The following is a 22,878-nucleotide window of genomic DNA, read 5'->3' on the forward strand; positions in this document are numbered from 1 at the left end:
TAAACCTTTAATTGATTACTAGCTGCCACCCTTTGCTAGTCCCTAATTTTCTGGAGAGGGGGCAGTAGCCACTTAGAGTGTAGATGAGATAGAAAGATTCTAGAGAGAGCACCCATCCAGATTATGCGCAGCATCCCTGTGAGATTAGGATTTGTTTTTGACGGACAGGAGGTAGACAAGGGGTGCATTCTACATTGTGTGCTAGGGGCGTAACAGGCATGTGTGCCTACTTTGTGGACCCCAGGGGCACAATGGTATTACAGAAAGAGCCACAGATGCTTGTCTGTCCCCTTCTGTCATACTGACCCTGTTTGTGCCCAGCCTGTCTTTTGAAAGGTGTGATGTGGCACAAACAGAGAAAGTGCGCTGTATTCATAACATTGCCCCACGTTAGAGAGAACACGCAAGGCGGAGGCAAGATGACATGAGTCACAATGCCATGGGAGATTTTTGACCCACCAAATAATGAAGCGCAACAATCATCCCTGTGGTTTCCTTGGTCAAAAAATCCATATCTAAATATGAGTAGGGGCCATATTACAGAAAGTAACCAGATGAGTGCAACAGGCATGTGCTCCTGCTTTGTGTGCTCCTGGGGAACTTTGGTATTACAGAAGGGACCTCACAAGCCCCTGTAATACTGATAACGTTGGTGCACATGCAAAACCAAGGCTATCTCAAGAGGGCACTCACTCATTTGCATGGGGGCATGGCTCCAAGCAAATGAGGGAATGTTTTTGCCTCCACGCCAACTCCGTATCATGGGTGCAGGTGCAAAGGCAAAGAAACTGTCAAAAGGCACACTTAAAATGTACCACAAAAAGGTGGTGCTCTGTCAGTGCAGCGCTAAAAGCAGACCTCTCAAGGGAGGAAAGGGGGGGGGTTCATCTCCCTGCAGGTGGGTGCAGTAACTCACTGCACTCACTTGCACCGTCCTCAAAGTGCAGAGGGCTTCCGTCTACACTGTGACACACGGAGTGGCATTGAAGCAGCTGCTCTGTATTTCATTTGAATGTGCTACCCCCAGGGCAGCACATTTTTGTGGCTACCTTGAGGGCAGTACATTCTCTGCAATATGGCACACTTTCTGTGTTTGCGCACGGCACACTTATTTAAAGGTGTGCTGTGTGCAAACAGGAAAGAGTACCCTATTTGTGATGAGGGCCTAGGTATTTCATGCTATGGTGCTTTGGTCATTAACTCACTCACTCACTCATGGCCCAGAATTTCAGGAAACATCATCAGTCACTAAGCTAAGGGCAGGTGCTTCCCATTTGAGTACAGCATGACCAGATGACATCATGCAACTTGGAACAGCTATACAACCTGCTATAGGAAGCTAATGCACCTTGGAAGGTATAGTCTTGGTTCACTTCTGCTATACTAACAAGACTAATGTAACAAATCTCTTTATAGTAGGGTAATCCAGGTCTCAAAATATGACGGTCAGAATACGTGGAGATATATGAAACCCCATGCTTGTGGCACACAGATATCTGGGAAACGAACCTTAGACATCAGAACCATCTATCAAATGCACTGAATTGTTAAAGTTCAAAATACTTTTCCTCATTGTAATATCAGCTCTGATATCAGCAAACCTGCTCCAAAAACCCAGTTTTCCACGTGGCCATGTGCGTGATCATGGGCAAATTACTTCGTCAAACTGAGTAACAGGTCCCATAACAGCCAGCACTTGGAGCAGCCAAGACAGACAGAGTTTAGCTTGGCTGGGAAGATGGGCGATGAAACACGAATCTGTAACTATTATAAGAGAGGCCAAGTACATTTTTTTCATTTGATGACCTATTGTGCATCCCTGTGTTGCCCGACTGTCAAATCAAAATGTTGTATTACAGATATGCATATTCATCAGTACAATATGGACACAGTAGTGAGGTGGAATATGTCCTGAGTAGTGATTGTACCCTACTATGACAGCAAGGGAGGGGACTGCCTCAAGGAGGAGGAGCATCAGTGCTTCTGTATATGGAGGAGTGTCCTAAGGCCTTGAGCTGAGAGGAAGGTGGTGGACGCTACGAGGCATTAGGAGGAACAGAGAGTATAACAATCACATGTCAAAGGCAGTTCCAGTGCTGCCTGGAAGGGAAGGTTTGCTTCATTATTTGGTTGCTGTGTCCCAGGTATTAAGCATTGGTTGATGAATTGCTTCATAAATTTCAGAGTTTACAGAGGAGAAGGGGGAATGGTTGATAAGGTTCCAGAGATCTTGGTGAATTGTCTGCAAGTAAGTCAAACATAGTTCCTTGAATAGTAAACAATGAGACTGGGCTCTTGCTGTGATCCAGAGCCCATATCCCAATAGCCCTTAAGGATAATACTCGACTCAGCTACGTGTGAATGTAATGCTTCACGTGCTCTCATATTTTTATGGGAAGGCCCACTCTGGCCACGAGTTTACTCTTTTGCACCTATCACTGAACTTTGGGGGGTGGTCACTATGCATTAAACTGCTGTTGTCGAAAAGTAGCCGACCAGGTCTTAAGGATGTTAGAAATCAGCTTGTCCTCAACAATCCCAGTGTCATTGGTGCCATATGCTGCCATTTTCAACATAAAAAGAAAAGTAGTCCTGTGCATCAATGTCACTTCTTCAAATAGACATTGCCATTATGTCTTTACATCTTGTGCATTTCGTCTACAGCCAATTATTGTTTTATTTGAATATAGTAGGTAGTGGGTTGATTTACCTCTCATACATTCAAAATGATAAACTAGGGCCTTACAGCTCCTTTCTTCTTGAATAGCTTGGCACAAGACCTCTTGTTGAAATAGAATAAAATACTACAGGATGCATTTTAATTATTGCTTAAATTTTTAGTACCTCTGTCTTACTGTGTGCAACTGAAGAACGATAAACCTTTTCAAAAGAAGACAGTGTGTTTGACATAGTTGAGGACCGGATATAAAGTAATTTACTACCTTAAATTAATATTAAGTTAAAAAACAGAATTGCACAAGAGGCGAAATGTACAAGAGGCTGCAACATATAATGGATACATCTATTGGAAGAAAATAAATGAATCCCGAAGAAACACTTTTCTTTTAATTTCGTTCATAAAGCACAAGTTTATTTGGGGTTAACAGGAAAAACTCTTCTATTGCTTGTAAGATAGCCTTGAGGCACATTGGACAACATGTACAAATATCAAGTTTTGCGAGTCGCAAAATCTAATGTACAACAGTGTCAGTGACACTGTTTGCGATTCCCAATGGGGTCGCAAATTACCTACCTCATAAATATTCATGAGGTAGGTCGCATTTTGCGACCCCATTGGGAATGGCCACACTCACAGGGATAGTGGCCTGCTTGAATAAAGCAGTGTTTTTTTTTTAAATGCAGCCCGTTTTCCTTAAAGGAAAACGGGCTGCATTTAAAAAAAAAAAAAAAGTTTTCTTCTCACTTCTTCAGAGCAGACAGTGGTCCCACTGCCTGCTCTAAAAAAATATTTTCGCATCCATTCATAAAGGGGAAGGGGTCCCGTGGGGACCCTTTCCCATTTGCGAATGGGTTAGCACCGATTTGAAATTGGTGCTAACTCTGATTGTTTTGTGACCACATTCACGTTCACAAAACAATCATATATTGCACTGTGACTTGCAGAGAGCACTCCTTCCTAATTGCGACTTGCAAATCCTTTTTGCAATTCGGTAAAGAGATTACCAAATCGCTAAATTGGGTTTGTGCATCACAAAATGCTTTTTTCTTGTCGCAAACAGCCCGATTCTGCGAATCGGGTCGTTTTCGACGAGAAAAAAGCTTTGTACATGTGGCCCATTGTCCTTCTTTCACCCATTAGTGCATGTGAGCAGCACATACCATGAGAATACAACAGTCTTTGGGACAAACCAGTGAGTAGGTGATACCACGATAGCTCTATGCGCTATATTCCATAGTACAAGTCCCCAAACTAAAATGAGAAGTGCTGGACTGAAGTCAATACATAGGTTCTATTGCACTGATTTTACTATAGAAACGTAAAAGATGACAATGCTATAATACTTGCTTCAGTTGGCTTCGGCAGATTGGAACATTACTTGAAATCAGAATATCATGCAAAATAATATAGTGACAAATATCAAATGGAAAGTGCATTTAGAGGAAGTATAGACTTACTGTTCTTAACTACATATCTATGGACCTTGAAGTTATATATAAAATTCTTCCTCCAACGCCAGACCTGCACAGGATCACGTGCACTCCAAATAGAATTGCAATTACAAAGTTTATTTGGCATTCTTTTCTAAATTCATCGTCAGCTTAGGAAAACCACCCTATACTTTTCGGCGTATTGTCAAAGGACATATGGAGAGTTGGGTATAGAAAATCTCTACTTACTTACCTTTCAATATTTAGACCTTGATATTCTGGTCATGATATCTCTTTCCATCAAGGTTTTCTTCTCTATATTCTGAGGCACACTGGTATTGGCCTACTCGTTTATCAGTGAGGCGTCACAGATTAACATCACGACTAGGGATCATTCTCTTATATCTGCACGTAGTAGCAGTGAAGGGCCACTCTGAATATCTCGCAATACAGCTCCTCTGCCACCCTTGCAACAGTCAGGCATTCCCTAAGCCCTAATGACAAGGCCACACATTCAAGTCTAGTCCACCCCTCCGATTACCAATGGCACAGTGACCCTATCTCCTACTGCATTTTGTTGGCTTGTTTCCTTATTCTCTACTAGCTTGAGATATCATCTGAAAAGGTCCCAGATGGTCAACATGAGTGAAACATGTACATCTAGAGTGTCCTTGCCATACACCAGATCTACCAGCAACTGTTACTTCTTCAGTTTTGACCCCGACCATGCTATTGCCACCCTGATCTATGCCAACACCAGTACTAATGCAACTGATCATCTTGTGATCACTTGACGAAGCCAAGTAGTGCTACCATGGGGGAAGGAAACAGATGCAAGTCTGCTATTTTTGATATTACCTCAAAGGTATCCTGGCAATATCTTTAGGTGCGAGAGCAGACCCATGCAAGATGAATAAAATCTGAAACTGTTGGTTGCAACACCGGCAGCTTTGATCTTTTTCAGGCCCTTATCTATGAAGCTGTGATGGAGTGTACTAAACCAAATGTACATATGCAACAGCTGATGCCAAATGCACGGAGACACCTTTTCCATTTGGGCACAGCAATATCATCACTGTTCACCTGATAGCATGAAGCCGAGTAAGCTTTCCCATACCTGAAGGGCTGAGTTTAGTGGGTTATAATGTTTGTGCTAATGAGCAACTGAGTTCGGTTCTTTGCGCAGGACGCTCGGCCATGTGGACATGACTAAGAACCTGCAATGCATGTTTCAATCTGAAGTATAAAAAGATGTGTAGACTGGTAATCTCTTGAGGCTCATTGAGCTGAGAAAGTGCTACATCCTGGAAGTATCCTGTCTGGGTGTATAAACTTCAACCTGCTAAGGCACAAGCAAGCAATATGTGAGTGTGCCATACCATTACTGGTATCTATGGCTTGTCCAGTCCCACAATTTCAGATATATAAGAACACACAGTTGCAATATTGAGCCAGTCTGTACCACACCCACACTTCGCAGGCTGCTTTTGTTGTTTGCTCAGTGAGTCGAGTCACAGAACCCATCACAACCATTTCTATAGTGCATGGTACAGCTGCCCTCTTGTAACGCAGGCATTAGGTGATGGCAATAGCTGGCAAAATAAGCCTGCATGCCTAGTAGTAGAGTCTGATATTAGGCACTGCCATTATTCTGTCATTTATGGGACCGTCAAGATTTCTCAGGCCACTCGGTTGTTTACCAGCCTGCAACAGTCTAATCAACAGTGACTGAGCAGTGCAGAAAAACAAATGAAGTAGTGGTATAGAGATGTTGATAAATAAATATGGGAACCTGAAGGGACCATCCTTCTCAAGCCATTTGTAGCTACCATGGATAGAGAGACCCTTATCCACCTCTCCACGTGTCCCACAGTTATCACGAGCTATGATGCTGCACTCTGTGTATTCAAATGCCTAGATACCACACTCCACTGCTTTGCCAATTCCAGCTGAAAATGAGCCATTCTTGATGTCAGCAGAAACATTTCTAATTTGCTCAAATATATATACGTAGACTGCAGATCTCCGTTGTTCACTATCTCCTTCACTACTGTTGATAGGTCCTCACCAGACTGTCTACCATAAAGATGCTTTCTGTCTAAGAAGACACTATTATCTGGTTCTACCTTATTTGCAGTCCCCTCTGAGGTGTTCTCGAAAGACACACAGAAGAGGCTCCAGTGAAGCTGAGAACAGCAGCAGAGAAGGGGGATAACCCTATCTGTCCCCCTGGTGATGACAGTGACCTTAGAAGTACACCCAGATGTCCCAGATGTGTGAGCACTACATATGTGCTGGAGCATTTTCATCCTTCGCAGGAATCAGTGCACAACAAGGTAAATGGATCTTTGGATCCTGCATAAGGGTGTGGTAGAGCCAAACAAAAAAAGTTCAATACAAACCATTTACATTACACAGTAGGACCAATGTGGTCAAACAATGAAAACTCCAGTGAGGAATAAAGTCAAGGGATTTATTACAAACTTAAGTTCAGAGCCATGCAGACAGTTCTCAAGACAAAGGTATAAAGATACAGAATCGCCAAGGGTTGACCAAGGCATCAAAATACGTTTAGTTCGACTAACATTAAGAGAACTAGGCACTCAACAAAGACAATACAGAAAATCAGTAAAATGACCTGATGAATGGAAAACAACCGTTGTTCAGTTTTAATAAGCATCACTGTTCAATTTAGTCGGGCAAGTGGAAATCCCCATAGATTAGCCAATCAGGGAAAAAGGTGTGAGGAAGACCACATGTGGGCAACAGAGAAAAAGGACAAAAATGGCAAAAAGAATTTGAAAAAAAGGTAATCTCAGGCATCAGGCTACTAACTAAAATTGACAAAAGATAAGTATAAGGGGATATCATCAGCATGTCAGAAGCTCAGTCAAGAGTCTTCTTCTTTGTGCTAGGGAAAATTATCCAGGTCTCAGCAAGACTTTTCAAAGGGGCAAGGGCAGAGAGGGAAATACCTTTCAGATCTGCTGGTCCAGCTTGGATTTTGCAAAGGTTCTGATCAGACATCCGGGTTGGTATCAGTATTTTAAAGTTCATAATGTAAGCTGATTCATCAATGTAACAGTTCATTTGATGTAGGAAGGGCAACATCCAATCAAAATCAATCATGCGACTCCAACTTGAAACATCCACATGGTTTCCCAGGTTTGTCATGAGAACGGTGTCCATCTGTATACTTTCACGCAAGATTGAAACAGATGTTTGAATTGCCAGTCTGCGGTCCATGATGTTCTCTCTTCAAGGACATATTCTCACAACTCTCTACCCGTAGAACAATAGACATTGATTACCAAACTAGCCTTCTCATGGGAACGGAGTCTGAAAGAAAGGTACACATTAACAAGATGACTTGACATTTCCTGCAGTCATGAATACAGGGCCTATTAGGTCTCACTTAGGATAATTTGAGTGAATTAAACAGCGCATTAATACATTCAAATAAAACACAATTTAATATGCAAACAATAAATTCAGCATTAGCAAGTCATCATTAGCATTCATATTACAGTAACTCTAAAAGAAAATATAATTGTCAATACATTTCCACTAGTATGGCGCAGAACTGCATTTCTCTTTTTTGCATACAAATTTAAAACACTGATTATTGTAAATTCTATATTGTTTCAATATAGACTATTCGTTTAGACTTTAGAAATATACCACAATGACCGATCAATTTACGATAAGTTTTTCAAACATGTAATTTAACCTTGATACCACCTAGGTTTTAGTGATTAGTCTATGGTGAATGCACACTAATATGGCTTCTCAGTGCATCAGTTTACAGTCAAACTATTAATACTTGGATTAACATAATGCATGAACTGTCACGTATAGATGATCACTGTGACATGAGGGACAGTACTAACATTTCTACTACATCATACATGAAGTGCATACCATAGAGTAACACCTCTTTTCAACTTCTAAAAAAACAATGACGAAGGAAGTTCTACATTAGAACAAACTGTTCAAAATCATGTGCAGTTGACCTACCCTGGGTGAAAGCAGCTTGGTTGGGCACCACTAATCCCGGCATGTAAGGAATTAAGGGCCAGATGTAGGTAGGTTTCCTTTTGCGAGTTGCAAATTACGAGTCCCAGAGACTCGCAATTTGCAACTCGCAAAAGGAAATGCAGAAAGGTGTCTCAGACACCTTCTGCGACTCGCTATGGGGTCGGAAAGACCCACCTCATGAATATTAATGAGGTGGGTTGCTGTTTGCGACCCCATAGCGAGTCTAGGCACTCACAGGGATGGTGGCCTGCTGGAGAGAGCAGACCACCATGTCTGTGACTGCTTTTAAATAAAGCAGTTTTTTTTTTTTCTTTTTGCAGCCCGTTTTCCTTAAAGGAAAACGAGCTGCAAAAAGAAAAATTACCGAAACCATTTAGTTTTGGTTTTTTCAGAGTAGGCAGTGATCTATAGGACCACTGCCTGCTCTGAAAAAATATTTTTTTTTGCATTCACAAAGGGGAAGGGGTCCCATGGGGACCCCTTCCCCTTTGTGAATGAGTTACCATCCACTTCAAGTGGATGGTAACTGCGAGTTGGTTTGCGACCGCTTTCGCGGTCACAAATTAACTCTACATCGCGATGCGGGCACAAATACGAAGGGAACACCCCTTCCTATTTGCGAGTCGGAATCACATTTTGCGAGTCGGTATCAACTCGCAAAATGTGATTCTGCATCGCGTGAGGCCTTTTGCGCCTCGCAAACGGCGTTTTTTGCCATTTGCGAGGCGCAAAAGGCTACCTACATCTGGCCCTAAGTATTTTGCTAGTATATTTGCTAGAATATTTGTGTCATGATTTATCAGTGATTGAGGGCAATGTGAGGAGCAAGGGCAGTGTGGCTGTAGTCCGGCTTGTGTCATCTCCATTTCAGATGCTGAAATCAGCGATGAGTATAGTTACTCATAATATTTTTGGAAAGCATCAGAATCTCAGCTTCTGTCAATCCCCCCTCCATACCCATACAAGTTATTTGACCTCCCTGTTTGCTGCTTTCAAGGCTATAGAGATCAGGTCATGCACCATTAGAGCTTCACCTCTAGCCCCCAGTTTGTTTTCTTTCTCCAGTCTGCTGAGCATGCCAACTAGTTTGTGCGACATTGATTCAAATTGATAACACCTTTGACATATTCTTTGAAGGTATCCTAGCCCTTACCTGGACTGAGTATGGAATTAAGATTGATATTGAAGTATTTCACAATAGCATTTGCAAAATCCCAAATGACAACGTCCAACGTTTTCTTTCACCCTCAAATTTTGATCCTGAGCAAGAGAGAGAAAGGCAGAAAAGGGACAAAGAATGAGATAAAGATAAATACAAAAAGCACAGCAAAAGGAAAAAGCAGGGATGGAAAATAATGCACAGAAGAATGATAAATAGACCACAAATATAGGGAGCTGGGAGAAAAAGGTGTGAGGTTGAATCAAGTCTAGACAAGCATGGCGCCCTTGCACATATGTCTTTACTAATTAAGCACTAGCTGGTCAGCGAGAGAACCACACAGTATTTTTTCAACTCAATTCACATGTCACATGGGCTAAAAATGATCTGTCGGGTGGAAAAGCTTTCTCCATGGACTGTTTTTTGGTGTGAAACAACGACTAGTCGTTGGACTATATAACACTATCATTGACATCTTCGACTATACTTGTGTAATCTCTCTGACTCTAACAAATAGAGAAGCATGACTCGCTTTGTGATTCACCTGTACAGCCATGATTTACCTTAATACAGAATTGGAAGCCCTTCATTCTGTTTGAGACATCTTCCTTTCATACCTAGGGCGGTCTAATTTTTCTAGACTTGATAAAACATGTTTGAAACAACTTTGAGGTTGTTGAGGAAAAAAGCAAACAGATGGAATGGCAGAATAAATCTCAGTCACTGGCAATTACTGATGATGCATTCTAGTCCATCATGTTTTATACCCACCCTACCACCACAGACAGGCGTGAGGCAAATACAAATTAGGCTTGATTCTAGTCTAATAGGAACAGTCCAGCCTAAACTGCCAGACCGGGTCCTTTCTGAATGGGGGCAGAAGTAACCCCAACTTGTTTTGATCTAGTTAAGCTTCATCAGTGAGGTATAGCTTGTTGAGATCTCCGAGACAGAGAGTATGGGACCCACATTTAGGCATACCACTCTCAGTTGTGGTGTTGCACTTAGGAAACCAAAACAATGATGGGTGGAATGCTTAAATTAATCTCAGCTACTGGTAGGTACTTGGATCACTATCCACTTAACCACCACAAACAGGAACCAGCATCATGATAAACAGCATTGGCACTGCTCCAATAGAAACAGTACAGCCCAAGCCTACAGATCAGGTCACCTCTGAACAGAATCACAGCAACCGCAGGCTGGTTTCAGCCTGATTAGATTTTGTCATCTAATTCAAGCTCACATCCTCAAGCTATACATCACTGATGAGGCCTAAGAAGGCCAAAACAACTGTAGCATAGGTTATGATCTGGCGGGCACCTGTTCTGGCTGTTTGGGCAGTACTGATCCTATTGGAGTAGGTCCAAGAATGATTATGGCTAATCTCTTTCTAGAGTAGCATGAAGGGTGTAAAACAACGGGCTGGAATGTGTCTCAGAGCAATTGCTAGTGGGTGTGATTAATTCAAGCATTTCTTCCAGCACTTTATTTGCTTGTTTCAGTAGATGCCCTCAGTGTGATATGGGTCCTGTGCTCACTGTATCACAACCAAGCTGGGGATTCATGTGTTCAAAATTATTTAGCATGAGAACATGAAACATTATTTAAAAAGATCTGGTTGACCATTGCTAAGTGGTACTTGTAGGAAGTTGGCTCTGTATGTACTATTTCAAAGTAAGAAATAGCATGCACAGAGTCCAAGGGTTCCCCTTAGAGGTAAGATAGTGGCAAAAAGAGATAATTCTAATGCTCTATTTTGTGGTAGTGTGGTCGAGCAGTAGGCTTATCAGAGGGTAGTGTTAAGCATTTGTTGTACACACACAGGCAATAAATGAGGAACACACACTCAAAGATAATTCCAGGCCAATAGGTTTTTATATAGAAAAATATATTTTCTTAGTTTAATTTAAGAACCACAGGTTCAGGATTTACAATTAATACTTCATATGAAAGGTACTTCACTTAGGTATCATAGGAACTTTGAATCAGCAAAATAGCATGTACAGTTTTGGCAAAAATGGCAATAAGCTATTTTAAAACTAGACAGTGCAAATTTCAACAGTTCCTGGTGGAGGTAAGTGTTCGTTAGTTTTGCAGGTAAGTAAACCACCTACAGGGTTCAAAGTTGGGTCCAAGGTAGCCCACCGTTGGGGGTTCAGGGCAACCCCAAAGTTACCACACCAGCAGCTCAGGGCCGGTCAGGTGCAGAGGTCAAAGTGATGCCCAAAACACATAGGCTTCAATGGGGAAGGGGGTGCCCCAGTTCCAGTCTACCAGCAGGTAAGTACCCGCGTCTTCGGAGGGCAGACCAGGGGGATTTTGTAGGGCACTGGGGGGGACACAAGTCAGCACCAAAAGTACACCCTCAGCGGCATGGGGGCGGCCGGGTGCAGAGTGCAAACAGGCGTCGGGTTTGCAATGGAGTTCAATGGGAGACCCAGGGGTCTCTTCAGTGAAGCAGGCAGGCAAGGGTTGGGCTCCTCAGGGTAGCCACCACCTGGGCAAGGAAGAGGGCCATCTGGGGGTCGCTTCTGCACTGGAGGTCGGATCCTTCAGGTCCTGGGGGCTGCAGGTGCAGTGTCTTTATCAGGCGTCGGGTTCTTAGAAGCAGGCAGTCGCGGTCAGGGGGAGCCTCTGGATTCCCTCTACAGGCGTCGCTGGGGGGAACTCAGGGGGGTCAACTCTGGCTACTCACAGGGTCGCAGTCGTCGGGGAGTTCTCCCTGTAGTGTTGTTTCTCCGCAGGTCGAGCCAGGGGCGTCGGGTTCAGAGTGGAAAGTCTCACGCTTCCGGCGGGAAACGTGCAGTCCTTTAAAACTTGTTTCTTTGTTGCAAAGTTGTTTCTTCTTTGGAGCAGAGCCGCTGTCCTTAGGAGTTCTTGGTCCTTTTAGATGCAGGGTAGTCTTCTGAGTCTTCAGAGGTCGCTGGACCCTGGAGGACGCGTCGCTGGTGCAGTTTTTCTTGAAGTGGGGAGACAGGCCGGTAGGGCTGGGGCCAACGCAGTTGGTGTCTCCGTCTTCTCTGCAGGGCTTTCAGGTCAGCAGTCCTTCTTCGTCTTCAGGTTGCAGGAATCTAGTTTCCTAGGTTCTGGGGGCCCCTAAATATTGAATTTAGGGGTGTGTTTAGGTCTGGGAGGGCAGTAGCCAATGACTACTGTCCTTGAGGGTGGCTACACCCTCTTTGTGCCTCCTCCCTGAGGGGAGGGGGGCACATCCCTATTCCTATTGGGGGAATCCTCCAAAATCAAGATGGAGGGTTTCTGAAGGCAGGGGTCACCTCAGCTCAGGACACCTTAGGGGCTGTCCTGACTGGTGGGTGACTCTTCCTTGTTTTTCTCATTATTTCCCATGGACTTGATGCCAAAAGTGGGGGCCGTGTCCAGGGGGCGGGCATTTCCACTAGCTGGAGTGCCCTGGGGCATTGTAACATGAAGCCTGAGCCTTTGAGGCTCACTGCTAGGTGTTACAGTTCCTGCAGGGGTGAGGTGTGAAGCACCTCCACCCAGAGCAGGCTTTTGTTTCTGTCCTCAGAGAGCACAAAGGCCCTCACCACATGGGGTCAGAAACTCATCTCTCAGCAGCAGGCTGGCACAGACCAGTCAGTCCTGCACTGAACAATTGGGTAAAATACAGGGGGCATTTCTAAGATGCCCTCTGTGTGCATTTTTTAATAAATCCAATACTGGCATCAGTGTGGGTTTATTATTCTGAGAAGTTTGATACCAAACTTCCCAGTATTCAGTGTAGCCATTATGGAGCTGTGGAATTCGTTTTTGACAAACTCCCAGACCATATACTTAATATGCCCACCACTGTACTTACAATGTCTAAGAATAGACTTAGACACTGTAGGGACATATTGCTCATGCAGCTATGCCCTCACCTGTGGAATAGTGCACCCTGCCTTAGGGCTGTAAGGCCTGCTAGAGGGGTGACTTATCTATGCCACAGGCAGTATTTTGTGTGCATGCCATCCTGAGGGGGATGCCATGTCGACTTTGCCTTTTTCTCCCCACCAACACACACAATCTGCAATGGCAGTGTGCACGTGTTAGGTGAGGGGTCCCTTAGGGTGGCACAACATATGCTGCAGCCCTTAGGGACCTTCCCTGGTCACAGGGCCCTCGGTACCACTCGTACCTTTTACAAGGGACTTATCTGTGTGCCAGGGGTGTGCCAATTGTGGAAACAATGGTACATTTTAGGTGAAAGAACACTGGTGCTGGGGCCTGGTTAGCAGAGTCCCAGCACACTTCTCAGTCAAGTCAGCATCAGTATCAGGCAAAAAGTGGGGGGGAACTGCAACAGGGAGCCATTTCCTTACAGTACTGTGTCAGTATTAGTGTAGGTCAGAGATGTTATATCTAAATTAATATTACTCTTTATTTCAAGGCTAACCATAGGTCAACCCTCCTCAGCTAACCTGGATACAATAAGTCATGTACTGGTTGGACCATTCCTTATCTGCAGGATGTAAATTGTAGATTGAATTTAATGTGTAATTATCTTTCTAGGTTTTCTCTCAGGGTTGTGACATAATGTACTTATTTTGGAAACAGTCATGTTTTCAACTGTCTTCTGAAGTGTATCTACTGCTTGCTGCTTTGGATCTTGACTGGTAGTGTGTTCAAGAGCTTGGTGACTTTTACTGAGAAATTAGTGCCTCCTGTGGATTTCTTATGGTAAGGTGGTATAGATAATCTGTGGTGCAGGCCTACAGTGCTCTGACCTGTTTTGTTTACATCGGGTGAATTTCATTTGGAGGCATAGTATCTATTTTACTTGGGAGGCTGTGTGGGAAATGCAGACTAGCTGGAACATTGGCCTTCTAGCTATAGGTAGCTTGTGGAGTGATTGCAGAACTGGAGTTGTGTGTTCTTTTGGGTGATGGTGGATAGAGTCTACCTGCAAAAATTAGGATTATCTGTGTTTTGTGTATGATGAATCTGAGTGTGCCAAGGTATAGACTGTTGGCATAGTCAAGCTTGAAGATTGTGAGAGTGAGAATGATTTGCAGTTTTTGTTGGCAGGTCATGATCTCTGTCTTTCTGATGTTGACCTTTAGTTGATTGCTTATTATGCAAGTTTTTATTGAATATAGGCAGTCATCGTGAGTGGTAGGGGTCAACAAGGCCATACATTTTTAGAATGATTTGCATGACATTTGCATAGATGTAAAAAGTAATAATGAATGATGTAATCAGGTCTGGTAAGGGGGTTAGATAGATGTTGAATTATTATTCCCCTGTATTAGGGGATATGAAGAGCGCCACAGTGTTGGGTGTGAGGAACCAATGTGAAAGCTTGTAGATAAACTACACTTTGTCTCTGAAATAACAAACATTACATTTTAGAGCATTTTTATGTAATATGAGATGAGAGAACCTCAATAGACAGTGTCAAATGTAGCTGGGAACTCCAGAAGCAATAGGGTGAGATCACTCTGTTAATGGCAACTGTAAGTTTTAGGTTATCTCAAATGGATAAGATAGTCTGCTCTGTTCCTCTGCTTGGTCGGAAGCCTACTGTTGGTCTACATGGTCAATAGGAGTTTGTAAAAAGGGTGGCACAGTGTTGGACTGTAGAAAAAAGAGTGCAAGGATGACTGCTTGCAACAAAGAACTCCAGCTGGCTCCATCACATTTAGGAGAGTCTTTTCTTTAGTTTACGATTGAATTTGAGGTTGATACAGTCTTGGCAGTGCTGCCATTCTAGTTTGGGTTCCCTGTTGTTCTTTTACTTTTATTCCAATTCTAAGGCTACTATTGAGTGGCAGAATTTGCAGTATTTGATTTTATTTTCACAAGATCCTCCACAACACTTTGGAATTTTAGATGTGAGTAGATCCATGCAGTGCACAACGCTATTCAGATAATTATGTGTTACCTAGTTGAACATTTTGATTATCTTTATAAATATAGAAATATTTCTCATGAATCTTCAAAGAAGATTTGATCATTCCCCGTCTATCATATTTTTGTGGCCTGCTAAACGTAGAAATCTGAATTTCCTTTTACCTCGCTCCAACAGACAACTTAAGCTGTCCATTGGATAGAGACCAATTATATCCAGTGTAGAAATAGAAGGAGCTTTGAAACAACCTCTGGCCCATAATTATATGGCTCTTTGTCTATTTCAGTTCCCTGTTCCTGTTTCAGTGGCTTTCCTCTCTTCTAGTCCTGCCCATGGTGCATTTCGGGTTCCCTATGTTTTGCTTGGATGAGTGCATCCTCAATATCCCTGTATCCCTCCTTTCCTGCCCCTCCCTCTCTTTATTGAAAATTCCACCAGCAACCAGCACCCTCTTCCCCCCAGCACTACTCGACATGCAGTTTGTTTCTAGCCACTAATATATGGCTTTAACACCATTTTAAGATGCAGCCTTGCTCATGCATGCATGGGTCATGGTCATCTTGAGATAGTTGTTTTTACACTTTTTGAAAGATCATTCCAAGATGTGCCAAATTAGTTTGAAGATATTGCATTAACAGATATTTAGGAGAGAGCGGGGTATCTTAATAATGTGGGGTGAGGGCACAGGATGGCAGCAGAGAACTTGAAAGCAAAGATGAAAAATGTTTGTTGCAAGTTCTCTTGACAATAGTCATGGGGTGAACTGACAGCTTGTTGCCCTCTGGTTATGGGACATAGACAGATTTTTGGCCAAATAGCCTTTTAGTTAATAAAGCAACATAGAGCCTAAAGTAGGCTGGAAGGGCATACCAATCAGTTATCCTAGGTTGGGGATGATGCAGTCAATTTTCCAGTGCCCTATGTGGCGGATGGTGTCAGACGGCCAGCTGGGTGAGTCCCTTAGATTAGTTAGTAGTGTTTTGCACAGGTTCTGGAGAAATCATTGTGTTCTTGTAGTTATTAATAGCAAAGCTTAGTCAGTGAGATTCGCAGGTGAGAATCTCAATACTCCCAATTGAAAAATTCAGTGACGCAGGGTAAGATGAACAGGGATGAGCTGCTCCCATGATGAGCAGAGTCAGTACTGATTTGCATTAGGTGGGCCTATGGTGCTTATTTGGAGTTTGGCAGACAAGCACCCCATTGCAATGGCAGTAAAGTACCCTACCAAACTCAAGGTCCAGCTGCCTGATTTTGAGTCAGGGGGACCTCACGTTTTACACCCTGGAGTAAAATTTTTCCATCAGTGTAAAATTTCTTTCAATAGCCCAACAGAGTAGGCATCGTTGGTTGGAGGTAAGCCATCTGACTGTTCACCCTATTTACAGTGGATGGTAGGATGGTTATTTTTTTACTGTCCCTCACCGCCAATTGTAGCTTGTGGTGAGGGAGAGGTAAAAAAATAAGGTAAAGAAAAATGACCCCCAAACAATGGGAGATTTAGGAGTTTGTTTCTGAAGAATAAAAAATCTTGGAAAAGTTTGGCAGCCAGCCTTCAAGTTTGACAGGGCAATCTGTGAAATCTTTCATACACTAACCGGAACTACCAATGTATAGAGATGCCATGTCAATCTGGCCAACAACATCTTTGAATTTGGTGGGTGAAGTAAACACAGGGTGGCAGACATAAAGTCCTCTGTCATCCTATGCACCATCACTGCATCTACCAAACCCTAAAATAGAACCTCTGTCTAGATTGGCACGGTGGAAAAAAAACAGTGGTTTGGAATGTTTTCCTGAGGGATTGCCAGCACCCCATTAGTGCCAGTAGTATGCATGGAAACCTGGTACTAGTACAGCCTCCCAGGCCTACTTCTACCAATGTTTGTGAATTCTAAAAATTTGTAAATTTTCATCCCTTCAAAGAGTATTTCTATGGGTGCAGGTTTGCTACCTTTTAGGAAACAGTCAGTAGGTAAATTTAAATTCCTGAAAAAATGAACAAGTTAAAACCTGTTAGCGAAATTAGGATGACAAGAAAACTCAAATCAGGACACTAAGAAAAAACAACACAGACATAACAATCCCAGCTCAAGGCCACCAGACCCAATTACCCATCCAGATGCTACACCCTTGGTGGTTTTTATCCCATTTGTTCAGCTAAAGTGTGACGTGAGACTACAACTCTCAAAATGCAATGGTTTGTTAAATGAACTAGCAAAGATGGAATGGAAAAGAGATGTCTTGGTCCCATGGAATGATAGGGTTAAAAAGTGATTACATCTGTTCTGCTATTAATAAGAAGAATACTTTTTAATGTTGCCCTTTTAATGTACTAACCTAAATTATACATATTGGAAATAGGAGCCCCGCATGGATGGGGGAGGGGGAGCAACAGAAGGGCGGAGGGGGCCTGCAAGTTTTTTTCTGCTTTGAGGGCAGCAGACCAGCTTGGTTTCGGTTCGTCCTCTGTCTGAGCTGACAAGGAGATGAGCGAGTGTCAATGAGCGCTGCACAGCAGCAGCGGTAGCAGATGCTAAAATGGCTTCTCCCTAGAGACCCGCCGCCCAGGCCTTTCACTTAACTCAAGGCAACGATAAACTCAATAAGAAGTGCCCACTCAGGCATGCCCTTGTACCTGATGGAAGGAAAGGGGATTTGCTTTTTATATTCGGTCACAGTTCATATTTAATTGAACGTTACAGCGACAGTCATGTGTTGAATTAAATGGACCATTTATTGGGTCTGTCTTCAGGTACTTGCTTTGGCTATATTTTAGTAGGTCAGAAAGTGTAAGCGCCACCGTTCTTTATTCCACACAGGCCCAAACACCCAAGTTAGACAGAACATATATCAAGATTTCGGGGAGCGATTTCCAAATTGCGATTTTTAAGAAATCGCAATTTTAGAAATGCAAAAAGCGATTTATCAAAATTGAAAATCGCAAATAGCGATTTCTGAAAATTTGCAAACGCTACTTGCAAGATGCAAATACAGAATCGCAAAAAAAATTGCGATTCGGCAAATAAAATTTGCAAATAGCGAAAACGGCAAACCGGAACAGCCTGATGACATCAGAAGCAGGAAGTGAGTCAGCCCATAATGTTTCCAGGAGCCACACCCAAAGGAGCAGTGAGAGAGACACAGCCCAGCACCAGGGAGTCAGCATTGTGAGGAAACCAGGAGCAAACTGCAACATGGCCAATGCTGGCAATGGGAAGGAGAAGGGAGACAGGAAGAGGAAGCTGAAATTTAGTGAGAAAGAATTGGAGGTGCTCATTGAGGAGGTTGTTGTGAACCATGACAGACTCTTTGGCAAGAGCTCACTCCAAGTACCTGAGAGTGAGAAGCGGAAACTCTGGTCTGACATACAGACAAAAATATGCGCAGTGGGTATTACGCAGTGCTCTGTGGACAAGATACGCAAGCGATGGTACGACTTGCAATCCCATGCCAAGGAGAGGGTGGCCAGCAGGCTTAGGGAGGCAAGGAGCACCGAAGGCGGACCATCCACCCACACACTGTCCACCCCTATGGAAGACCTGGTGGAGTCCACATTGCTGCCAGAAGCTGTCAGTGGTGTAATTGACATCAACACCTCAGGGACACCCAGCACCAGCAAAGGTAAGGCCACTGATTATGTGTATCCCCACATGTGCATGTACACATGCCACTTAGGAAATAGAACTAGCTTGATGCACAATGAAAAGTAGTCCATGTCACATCTTACATGCAACACATCAGTGCCTTCTGGGAGTGGTAGTCCACAACCCTAAGGCGAAAACACCACATAAATAGCAAGATAGTGGGCAACCACATAGAGAAACGCCACAAATGATTCAGGGTGACACAATTTATTTGTACATATAAAGCAACACTGTGGAAATCTGTGACAAGTGCTAGAACTGACATGCTGCACATTATCTCTGCAGATGACTCGGTCCCTGCTGCTGCAGGATCAGAAAAGGTGGGGGAAGCAAAAACACAGCCACAGTCAGACTCAAATACAAGTGAGTCCTACAGTATTGTTCCAACTAGATGCAGGGCATGGGTGTTACCACTGCCAGAGTACAACCTGAACTCAGATGAGATGCCAGAACATGACCCCACACCACCACCAGAGCCGAGTCCCACAGGAAGACAGCAGTCCATGCACCAGCGCCAGCACCAGTCTACTCCCCTCCGGAAGCGTCACGATGCAGGAAGACAGGGCACAGAAGAAGGAGTGGGCCCATCAATCTTTGGCGGCCTGGAAGCTTCCATGCTGAAGGTGCAGCGCCTGTAATGCAAACATTTGAAGTCACTGCACAGACAGTTTGTGTCTCACAATAACAATATGGGGTTACATAACAAGCACTTGGAGACCCTGATTAAGGGACAGCAAAGAGTTGCTGAGAGCACCAAGGAGTTGACACAGGCCATTGGTGAACTATGCTCAGAGATACGGCAGGAACGTGTCAGCCAGCACAGGCACCAGCACCAATATTTGGCTGAGTTTGACAGCTTCTGTAGATCTGTCAATCGGCTTGCAAGTTCTACAGCCCTGATATCACGGCGTGCCGTTGCCACAAAGGTGGAAATGGCACATTGCAGTAGGGGCAATGCACATGGACTGGTGCAAATTACCAACGTAGTTGATGCATTGCAAACAGCACGCAGTGCCACACCCAGCGAACTGGGTGTTGGTGACAGTGAGGAGTCCTCTAGCCTCAGCACTCTGACAGTCCCTGTGATTGATCCGAGGCGTCGCAGTGCCAGACACAGTACTGCAGGTGAACCTGTTACTAGAGGTGCCAGCGAGGGCACTGAGCACTCGAGTGGAGTGCGTGGAGGAAAGAAGTGATGATGAGGGCTACAGGGGACCACCTCAACATGTGTAATTAAGTCATGCTATGATGCTAATAGTGTGACACTGTTAATAGATCATGTCTGCACATTATGAATAGCTATGTCCTACTGACACAATGTTTACCTGAAGTCAAGGTAATAAAGATGTTAACTACTGAAAAACATATTATTGAAGTGTATTTGTCATTACTTACGTCAAAAATGGTTGCGTGTGATGTCAGCCCGTCTTTGCCTGCCTTCTGCTGCACTGGTCCTGTCTGCTGGTAGAAGGGATGGTAAGGGATCATCATCCTCATCTGAGTCTGACTCCGTGAGTTCCACTGGTATGCCCCTGGTGGTTGCTATGTTGTGCAGGAAAGCACATGTGGCCACAATTTTGCAGGTCGTCTCAGGGCTGTACTGTAGTGCACCTCCACTCCTATGGATGCACCTGAAACGGCTCTTCAGCAGCCCAAAAGTGCGCTCCACCACGTTGTGGGTAGCCCTATGTGCAGCATTGTACCTCCTCTCTGCTAGGGTGGCAGGGCTCAGGTAGGGCGTTAGCATATAGGTGTGCACTGCGTAGGCACTGTCTCCTGTAAGCACAGAGAGTACAATAAGTACATTTGCTGTGTGACGTTATGCTTACATCAATACATTATTGTGAACTATCAAATTACCTAGTAGATATCCTTCCCCAAACTCCCCAGCTAGCAGTCTTGTGTGTATCCCACTGTGGCGAAAGATGTAGGAGTCATGTGTGCTCCCTGGGTATCTGGCCACAAGATCGGTAATGATGTAGGAGGCATTGCATATCACCTGTATGTTCATGGAATGATGGTTTTTACGGTTGCGATACATATACTCTGTGGCCGATGGTGGACAGATTGCTACATGTGTCCCATCAATGGCACCTAGCACATGTGGGAACTGTGCTATCTGGTAAAAATTAACTTTGGTTTGTTTTACTGCCTGTGGGATGATGGGGAATCTGATGTACAGTTGTATTCTGCTCAGCATGGCATTGAGAAATGCATTAAAAAATGTAGAGAGGGCACTCTGTGATACCCCTCCAGCTGCTGCTATGACCCCTTGATAGCTCCCTGAGGCTAGTAGGTGCAGGGAGCATAATACCTGCACATGGGTGCGCATGCTATTGGTCCTGTGTGTTGTGTGCTGCAGCATGGGTTGTAGCTCAGCTATCCGGTCAAGTATCATGGCTGAGCTTAACCTGTACTTATCATAAATTTCCTCCTCAGTCTGGTCAAAAAGGGTTATACGCACTCTGAAAATGCGCTCCTCTCTCTCCTCAAACCTGCCAAGATCCTCATTCTCCTCGCCATGACGTGGAGTGCAGCCATTGTGGAAGAGGGGCTGAGGCATTCTGGGCCTCTTTATATAGGTTGCACCTGGTTACCACCTGGTTTCAGTTTGTGGTAATTTGTATGAGCAAACGGCCATTCTGCGAATAATCGCAAATTGCGATTTTTTGCTACATCGCATTGCAAATCCATTTTTGCGTGTCGCAATCTGCAAATAGCGGCACGATTTTGGTAATCGCTATCTGCGATTCGCATTACTGTATCGCAATTAGCGATTCAGTAAATCATGTCGCTATTTGCGATACGCTGCTTACGACACGCAAAATCGTCTCTCATTTGCAAAAATTCACAGTTTTTGCAATTTCTTGAAATCACACTGCGAATGCGTTTCATACATCGTGAAACACATTTTTTCATTCGCAAACGGACATTCGCACAGTTTGCAAATGCAAAATTGCTTGACACATCTGGCCCATGGTTACCTGAAATACAGCAAGCCTCCATAAGTGGCACCCACACCCCTCTATGAACCTTAAACCTTAAACCTTCATGAGGTGCAATAAAATATCCACCACTTAAAATGCCCATAAAACTCACTGAAACGGATAGAGCTACAAAACAAGGGTTGGCAAAGGGTTGGCAAAGCCAATAGGTCGTACCTACAAGAGAGCTGTTCCATTTATATTTTTTTTCCATGTTATAAGTAATGTTGTAACAGCAAATCAGAGTTCTATTTACATTTAACGTGGTGTCTTTATTTGTACTCTAATCTGACGGTGCACCATTACTTTTAATTCTGAGTGTGCATGATGATTTATTTGCAAAACAAGCATTTAAATACATTAAATCAATTGATTTTCCTACTGAACACAAACCTAACTAAACTCTTTACATTGCTGTGATAGGTGCCTGATTTTCTATATTTGCAATATATGGCCCAACATTGGTTCAGAGCAGGCAGTGGTCCCATGGACCACTGCATATTCAGAAAAAATTAAAAGGAAAGTTTTCATTTGTTTTTTGTAATGCATCCTGTTATCCTTTAAGGGAAACGGGCTGCATAAAAAAAAAAAAAAAACTGCTTTAATTAAAAAGCAGTCACAGACATGGTGGTCTGCTGTGAGTGCGGCCATTCCAAAATGGGTTGCAAATAGCGACTTGCCTCATAAATATTAATGAGGCAGGACCCTTGCGACCCATTTGCGATTCGCAAACAGTGTCTGAGAAACTGTTGTACATTAGGTTTTGCGACTCGCAAATTACGAGTCACCAAATCTCGCAATTTGCGAGTCTCAAAATCTGACGTTTGTACATGTGGACCTTAATGAGTTTATTTAGGTGCGTATTTACAAATGAAATCAAGAGATATAAAGCCTTTGTTTAAGTGCATGTTTTAAAAGTATATCAAAAGTAATGTTGCACTAGCTAGTTAGAATAAAAATAAAGACACTACGTTGAATGTAAATATAACTAATATAACTCTTATTTGCCAGTGCAATATTGATTAACTTTCAAAACAAAAGCTTGAACAAAACACAAACTTTAAGTTGTAGTTAACAAAAGTAAGT

At 43.5% G+C, this 22,878-nt stretch overlaps 1 protein-coding gene and 1 long non-coding RNA gene across 2 annotated transcripts in view; one reads left to right on the plus strand and one right to left on the minus strand.

Moving 5' to 3' along the window:
• The window catches only part of GRIN2D (glutamate ionotropic receptor NMDA type subunit 2D), a 1,291,669-nt gene that overhangs the window by 80,316 nt on the left and 1,188,475 nt on the right, over positions 1–22,878 (plus strand). The window lies entirely within an intron of this gene.
• LOC138247395 (uncharacterized) overlaps positions 6,570–22,878 on the minus strand; it is a 61,600-nt gene continuing 45,291 nt past the window's right edge. Inside the window, exons 2-3 of the long non-coding RNA XR_011194486.1 lie at positions 9,302–9,408; positions 6,570–7,449 (exon numbers count right to left, since the gene is read on the minus strand). This is a non-coding gene — a long non-coding RNA (uncharacterized lncRNA). The remainder of the gene's footprint in view (positions 7,450–9,301; positions 9,409–22,878) is intronic.

This window comes from Pleurodeles waltl, chromosome 7, assembly GCF_031143425.1.
Source record: "Pleurodeles waltl isolate 20211129_DDA chromosome 7, aPleWal1.hap1.20221129, whole genome shotgun sequence".
Lineage (NCBI taxonomy): Eukaryota > Metazoa > Chordata > Amphibia > Caudata > Salamandridae > Pleurodeles > Pleurodeles waltl.